At 46.2% G+C, this 7,518-nt stretch overlaps 1 long non-coding RNA gene across 1 annotated transcript; it reads left to right on the top strand.

Annotated features, from left to right (window-relative positions):
• Nucleotides 1-1,670: 1,670 nt before the first annotated feature.
• Nucleotides 1,671-2,296, top strand: LOC110013844. The gene is made up of 2 exons (XR_002288987.2): nt 1,671-1,836; nt 2,172-2,296. It is a non-coding gene; the product is annotated as an uncharacterized LOC110013844 (long non-coding RNA).
• The last annotated feature ends 5,222 nt before the right edge of the window (nt 2,297-7,518 follow it).

The raw sequence follows: 7,518 nt of genomic DNA, 5'->3' as shown, positions 1-7,518 counted from the left end.
ATTTTGGTGCTAAACCATTCAAAGCTTTATAAACCAGTAGCAGAACTTTAAAGTCTATCCTCTGACAGACAGGTAGCCAGTAGACCTCAGAACTGGACTAATGTGGTCCACTTTCCTGGTCCCTGTGAGAACCCGGGAAGCAGAGTTCTGAATAAGCTGCAATTTCCTGATGGATTTTTTTGGTAGTCCTGTAAACACACTGTTACAGTAATCAAGTCGACTAAAGATGAAAGCATGCACTAGTTTCTCCAGGTCCTGCTAAGACATCAGATCTTTAATCCTTGAGATATTTTTGAGATGATAATAGGCTGATTTTGTAACTGCCTTAATGTGTTTATCAAAATTTAGGTCTGTGTCTATCAATACACCCAAGTTTTTGGCCTGGTTGGTAGTTTTTAGTTGAATGGATTGAAGCTCTATAATGACATCCAACCTTTTTTCTTAAGCCCCAAAGACAATAACCTCAGTTTTGTTTTTATTTAGCTGAAGTAAATTATGGCACATCCAGTCATTAATTTCCTCAATGCATTTACCAAGAGCCTGTACAGGGCCTCTGTCGCCTGCTGTCAGTCTAATATATATCTGTGTGTCATCTTCATAACTATGGTAGCTAATGTTGTTGTTCTTTATCACTTGGGCCAGTGGGAGCATGTAGCACTGACATATTCCCACTGTCTGTATTCAAACGTATGTCATTAATCACTTTGATCAGGGCCGTTTCAATGCTGTGATTCTGTCTGAAGCCACTTCAGCAGTTGAAGTTTTCTCAGGAAAGCTTCGACGTTGTCAAACAAGTTGGAAATGAGCTTCCCATGGCCCTGCATCTTCACATTAAGATCACAAGGGAAGGTATTCAGATCAAATCACACAGCCATTGTGTGTCACTTAACTGTGTCACATCTTGGCCTTTTGACTCCATTAAAAAAGTGTGTTAGTGTGGCACCTCTGCTCAGTACGACGGATTATTAGGGCCACGGTGAGAAAGAAAATCGGGAGGATAATTTTTTTCTCTCTTAACTCAAGTCGAAATGGCGAGATTAAAGTTGAAATAAAGTTTTTCGAGAAAAAAGACGCAATGTTGTTTGAGAGAAGTAAAGCCGAGTTTTTAAGATTAATTCAGTCTGTCATGATGTGTTCGGAGAACAGACCCAAACGCTGGAATCCAAAAAGATACGTACAGATCTTGGTGAAAAGAGATTTATTTGTAAAGAGTTCGTGATGACTTCACCGGAGATTAGGCAAGACGTGGTTGAGCAGGTAAGTCTCTTTGTTTTTGAGCGGCGGATGTGGAAGTCGTAGCTTTGCTTTGTAGTGACTTAGGCTGGAATCTTGGCTCGGCTGGAGTCGTGGTTTGGCAGGAATCGTGACTTGGCAGGAGTCATGGCTTGTCAGGAGTAAAGAACCCAGGTCAGCAGTGGTGTATGGATCCTGCAGGCAGATCGAAAACTTGGATAAATAGCTAGTTACGATTGACCAGGAAATGCACCGTTGAGGGCAACGAACTGGCGATGAATTCTGGAAAGCAGCCACTGTAACGCTGATCAGCGGAGGTGGTTGCCTGGCTGTGACCTGGAGTGCGCAGTGCCTCACATGAACGCGCAGCACCTCACACATGAGCGCGCAGCAGCCTGCGTGCGCTCAGCACGGAGGACAATACACGTGCGCCGTTACCAGCTGAACTGAATGAACGCAATCAGCGCGGAAGCTGGGAACGCTTAAAACGGCGTTTCACCACTGCGTGTGTAAGAACTGAGCTGGATGACGGCAGTTTCCACGAACTTGGATGCTAAACTCAAACCACTGCGTGAGTGGGGCTTGGACTATAAAGGGCTACTGGTAAGCTCAATGCTGGACTTTAATATGTCACATTGTTGTATTGGATTAAAAGAAAAAATAATTAAATGTTGTAAAATGTCCTACAAATGTTTGTCTTGAAATTATACATATTTGCTAACCTGGAAAAAGATAATTATTGGTAAAATAATCTACTTAAGTTGAGATAAATTGTATTTAAGTTTCCTACAATTTAAACTGAGTTGTTGGTTTAATTTTCTTGGTTACAAATTGTTGGTTTTGATTTAATCTTAATTTACTTACCTGGTTTACCTTATGTTTGATTTAAATATGCTGAGCAGTTTATTGATTAAAGGTTTTGTTTTGATTGTTTAAAGGTTTTTCACCTATCCCCACTACTTCCTACTTCCTACTTCCTATTTTCAACAATGTTCAATAACTTCCAACTACTACCACCTACTGCCAACTACTGTTGCTAATAAAAGACTTGGAAAGAGTGAAATCCTTGGTCCAGTCCTGTCCCTTTGCAAGTGTGGGAGCACGCAGTTTACAAATACACTTGACAGTGAAAAACCAAGTGCAACAGTGAAAACCCAAGTGCAACAGTGAAAACCCAAGTGCATCAGTGTGAATCACGTGCAACATTGAAGACTCCACATAAAGCCCACCACCAAGAGGGAGGGAGAAGACTCCACAAGGGGGCCTGGAGACTTACCTGCCGTCCATCCAACAGCTAAAGAAAGAGCAGCATGGCAGAGTCAAAAACACTCGAGGAATTAAAAGTGGAGCGGACCACAGCAAAAAGACTTTTTTCCCGCTTGACCAATAACATTGTGAGGACCCACATGGAGATGTCTGTGGAGGAGCTACAGGAAAACTTCAAAATGCTTTCAATGGAGGGCTCCAGAGTCATGGAGGCAAACGAAGACGTGAAAGCCGCATATCTGGAACAGCGCAACGCAACAGAGGGCGCACCAGGGCTGAGTGATCTACAAAGAGCCGACATAGAAAAGACGGAGAAAGAATGTGAGCAAAGATTAAAAGAAGTTAAGCTCCTGGTTCGAGAGACATTGTGGGCCTCGTATGGGGAAAAAGAACTGTTGCTGGCGCTTCAAGTTGCAGAGGCAGAGTGTGAGAATGTCTCTTCCACTCAGCCAGACACGCCACTGGGGGCATATGATTTTATGCTCACCAACCTTGAGAAGCTGGTGTACAAGGTCAAAAAAGAGCATCAGATCTGGAATCGCTGGGCGCCACCTGCCGAGCAAAGAGACTTTGATCGCCGCCTTAGAGAGCTAGAGTTATGCCTGCCCAAGTTGGTGTCAAGGAAGGCTGCCTTCATTAAAGCAGCAAGCATCAAAGAGGACACTGAACGTCACCCTGTTACAGCCCACAGCAGTGTAGCAGCTATAAAGCTCAAAGCCACAGCTCTACCAAAGTTTACCGGCATTCAACGTGACTATTACAGATGGAAGAGAGAATGGGAGGCTCTGCAGAAGCAAGGGGAACCAACCGGGTCCAGAGAAGTCCGGAAGTTTCAACTGCTCGTTAGTCTCGAAGAGAAGGTGGCCAAAGATCTACGTCTGTCAACTTACGCAACAGCAGATGAGATCTTCAGAGTCCTCGAGAACCGGTATGGGAACCAGACTGCCATTGCACTAAAGATCATTGAAGAGCTACAAGCCATTCCACCTGTCAGGGGAAACAACCCGAGAAGAGTTGTGGAGCTGATCCAAGCTGTTGAAAAAGCGCTCTACGATCTGAGTCAACTAGACAGTGCAGAGGCCTTAAAGAACCCTCTAGTCACAAAGTCCATAGAAAGCAAGCTGCCAGAAAATCTGAAGAAAGATTGGTTGACCTATGCTGCGGACCAGAAGAATTTTGTGAACCACCAGAATCGCTTTGATAAGTTGCTTGGATTCCTGCATTCCCAAGAAGCAATTTATGAACAATTAGAGCAACTGAGGGACATCGACCCTGCCAAAGAGAAGACAAAGGTTGCAGTAAAATACGCTAGAACAAAGACCACAAAGTCTACTAGTGAAGCAGGCTGCACAATCTGCGGAGACACAAGACACAAGAAAAAGCTTTACGTCTGCAGAAAATTTAGGACCTCAAAGCTGTCAGAGAAAAGAGACGCAGTGCAGCAGCTCGGCGCCTGCAGGAGATGCCTTGAAGTTCATAATGGCGAACCCTGCAGAAAATCCACTTACCTGTGTGGCAACCCAGAGTGCAAAGACCAACACCACTATCTTCTGTGTCCATTATCCAGAGACTATTCCCAGAGGTCATCAAAGTCCACGCCAGTGAGAGCAGAAGGAAAGAAATTCACTGAGGTCCAAGAAGCATTCTTCTCCAAACTTTCACCTGAGCTGGCCCAGCAGTGTTGAGACGCTTTCTGCAACGTCATGTCTCGTGCATACAACTCTGCTGCAGCTGAGAGGGGCCTTCTGGAGGAGCATGGCTTACACGAGTATCCAGTCATCTTGATGCTCCTCAATGTCACTGCCAACGATGGACAGAGAGTTGGGACTCTCATTGATCTGGCTTCTGACACAAATTATATAACGCATCAAGCTGCAAGCAAGCTGAACCTTCAGAGTGAGAACGTCACATTAGTGGTCCATGGCGTTGGAGGAATGAAGGTGTCCGTTGCAACAAAGCGTTACCTCCTCAAAATACGTGTGAGCACTCCAAGAGGGACTCTCAAGTCACATCAACTCATCTGCTATGGACTTGATGAAATTGCAGAAGTTCATAGACATGTTTCAGCTAACAAGCTAAAGAGGATCTTCCCAGATGTTGCCTTCAAAGACCTCGTGAGACCCAAAGAGATCCAGCTACTGATTAGCCACAAAGAAGGTCAGCTCGTACCTCAGAAAGTTCGCCCAATCAGTGATCTGGTGCTCTGGGATGGCCCACTAGGCAAGACGGTCGGAGGCACGCACCCGAACCTCTTTGAGGAAGTTACTGTAACAGCTCATACGTCAAAGACTCACTTTGCAAGATCCATGAGAACTGCGGCTGTTAAGTACAATGAACTTACTTCTAAAGAGTCAGTTTCCCGTCAGTACACTAACCAACCTGAGGTCCAGTCCAATACAGCCACCAGCAGCAAAGAGTTCCTAAAGTGGTGGAAATGGGAGATTATTGGAGCTGCCTGTGAGCCAAAATGTGGAGGTTGCCGCTGCGGGAACTGCCAGCCTGGAGGAAAAGAAATGACACTCGCTGAAGAAAGAGAAATGGAGATCATAAGAAATGGCCTGACTTATGTGACCGGAGATGAACACAGCCCTGAACCACACTGGCACGCAAAGTATCTGTGGACCGCAGAGCTGGAATCTCTGCCCAACAACAGAAGAGCAGTAGAAGCAACTTTCCTCAGGAAAGAAAAACAACTGTCGAAAGAACCTGAGTGGAAGACAGCCTACACCTCACAAGTTCACGAAATGATCGTTCGTAAAGCTGCAGTGAAGCTGTCCAAAAACTTTCTACAGAGCTGGACTGGGCCAGTGTGGTATGTCAGCCACTTAATTGCACCAAACCCACACTCTGTCTCCACCCCAGTGAGATTGGTGTGGAACAGCAGTCAGAAGTACAGAGGTCTCAGCCTGAACGACATGCTGATCAAAGGTCCAGATGTCCTGAATCCAACAAGAGCCGTCCTGCTGAGGTTTCGTGCTGGGGTCTTTGCTGCGCTTGGTGACATCCGTAAGATGTACAACTCTGTCTGGTTGGAGGAGAGAGAGGTCCATCTGCATCGATTTCTCTGGCGTGACACGGAAGAGTCTGAGATAGAGGACTATGCTATCACCAGGGTAAACATCGGAGATAAACCTGCCGGTTGCATCGCCCAGGTTGCCATGCGAGAGACTGCCAACCTACCTCCATTCAGTCACCTAAAAGAGGAAAGACGTGTACTTGAAGAAGATGCATATGTGGATGACATCTTAACTTGTCACAACAACCTTGACCATCTAAACCTCCTCACGTCTAACATCGAACGCATCCTGAGAGCAGGCGGGTTCTACATGAAGCCTTGGGTCTATTCAGGTCAAAGTGGGAGGAAGCCCAGAGATGAGAAGACAGAGCACCCAGAGGTTATGATCCTGCCAAACCAGCTCACCGAAGATGACAACAAAGCCCTTGGCCTAGGCTACACAATAGACGACGACAAACTCCATGTTATGGCTGCAGTAAACTTCTCTAAAAAGAAGAAAAAGATGCGCCTCGGCCAAGACCTGCTTAAGGAAGAAGTAAGAACCCAAACTCCAGATCCGCTGACAAGAAGACAACTGCTGAGCCAAGTCTCTGGACTATATGACCCCCTTGGACTTGTGACTCCTGCAAAACAAAAAGGGGCCATTCTTGTCAGGAGAGCCTTTCAGGAAGCAAAAGCAAAGTACTCTTTAGAAGAAGACACCTGGGATGCTGCCTTATCCAAAGAACTCAGAGAAGACGCCATAAAACTGCTCGAAGAATATGCTGTCCTGAGCCAACTTCGATTCACTCGCTCCCTGACTCCATTAGATCCATGCGCACAACCAACTGGCATTACCTTTTCAGATGGCAGCGAACACGCATATGGTGCTGTGATGTACCTTCGTTGGAGCTGCAGGGATGGTGTCGTCGTGAGACTGGTCGAGTCCAAAGCCAAGCTGACCCCTCTTGACCACAAAGGTGATCCTGTTAAAGCAGAGATATGTGGAGCAGTCTTTGCAGCTCGACTGAAGAACTATTTCCAGAGACACTGCAGAATTGACGTCAAGGAGTGGTTTCATCTTGTTGACAGTCAGACAGTCCTGGGCGCCATTCAGCGTGAGAGTTATGGTTACCAGACCTTCTTCGCGAATCGAGTAGGTGAGATCCAGAGCAGCACGAACGTTGACGACTGGTGGTGGATTCCAGGACAAACAAATATCGCGGACATCATCACCAGAGGGGCCAGTCCTGAACTTTTGACTGAGGACTCTGAGTGGCAGTCGGGTCCAAAGTTTCTTAAACTCCCTACAGATGAGTGGCCGAAGAAATCCGCCAGAGACGTTGCTGCACAAGCCAGAGACAATGTCGCTAAAATCCAGAAAAATACTTTTACAGCAATAATTACCAAGACTCACCTGAAAGACCATAATCTAGTCAAAGACTCCAGAAGACCACCTGCAGGAACAACAATCAAAGAGCTGGTAGACGAAAGGCGCTTCAGTGATCTGAGGAAACTGGTCAAGACCATTGCATTCATCTGGAGAGCAGCAAAAAAGTTTTTACATGTCAAGACCAAAGATAAAGAAAAGTGGGAGGCAGTACAGTCATCGGGTGTCATCACAGTCTTTGAAAGAGAAGATGCATTCAGAGACCTCTGCCTGGCGGCACAACAGGGCGTGAACTTTCAAAGTACCACAACAGACAGGCTCGTTGTCTACAGAGACCAGTCAACTGGACTTTTAGTGTGTGGTGGCAGAATCCAGACCTTCAAAGAGGACCTAAAAGCTGTTCCCCTTCTACCATTCCAAGCCTGGATCTCTACCCTCTTAGCCAGAGAAGCTCATGGAGAGGGGCATGAAGGAGTGGCTGGAACCCTACTGAGAATGAGGAGGAAGGCATGGGTCATCAAGGGAAGAATTCCCGCCCAAAAGGTCGTAATCAAGTGCATCTTCTGCAAAAAGGCCAAAGCGAGAACCTGTCGGCAAATCATGGGGGACTTACCTGAGGAAAGATCAAGTCCTG

Source organism: Oryzias latipes, chromosome 15 (assembly GCF_002234675.1).
Source record: "Oryzias latipes chromosome 15, ASM223467v1".
NCBI lineage: Eukaryota > Metazoa > Chordata > Actinopteri > Beloniformes > Adrianichthyidae > Oryzias > Oryzias latipes.
This window is presented reverse-complemented; position numbering and strand designations above follow the sequence as displayed.